Below are 418 nucleotides of genomic sequence, written 5' to 3' on the forward strand. Positions count from 1 at the left end.
TTGGGCAAAAAACTGTTTGAGGAAGAACTTGATTATATGTTATTTTTGCATATATGTATTATTTGTTTGATGTACAACAAGCAACTTTTAGAATTTGATTCAATTCGTAGATGATTACTTAATTCCTTGTTGTAAAAGATCGTAAACTTTGATATTTATGTCTTATTTAAATTAATATTATTTCTACTGATTATTTTATTCAGTGTACTGGTATTGAGTTTGACGGTGACCAATCCTTGCCAAATTATGTTTATGTTTTTAGAAGTTTGTGTTGTATATCAAGTGTCAAATTGAGCCAATGATCATTGAAAACAAATTCAGAAAAGTGAATTGTGAATCACGCCCAATGAAAATTAGACAAATAATGAAACCTACTTGCATATTATACAAAATAGGCATTATGTTGCATTTAATGTCT

The sequence above is a fragment of the Vigna umbellata genome, chromosome 5 (genome assembly GCF_029865625.1).
Source record: "Vigna umbellata cultivar VRB3 chromosome 5, Vumbellata_1.0, whole genome shotgun sequence".
Taxonomy (NCBI): Eukaryota; Viridiplantae; Streptophyta; class Magnoliopsida; order Fabales; family Fabaceae; genus Vigna; species Vigna umbellata.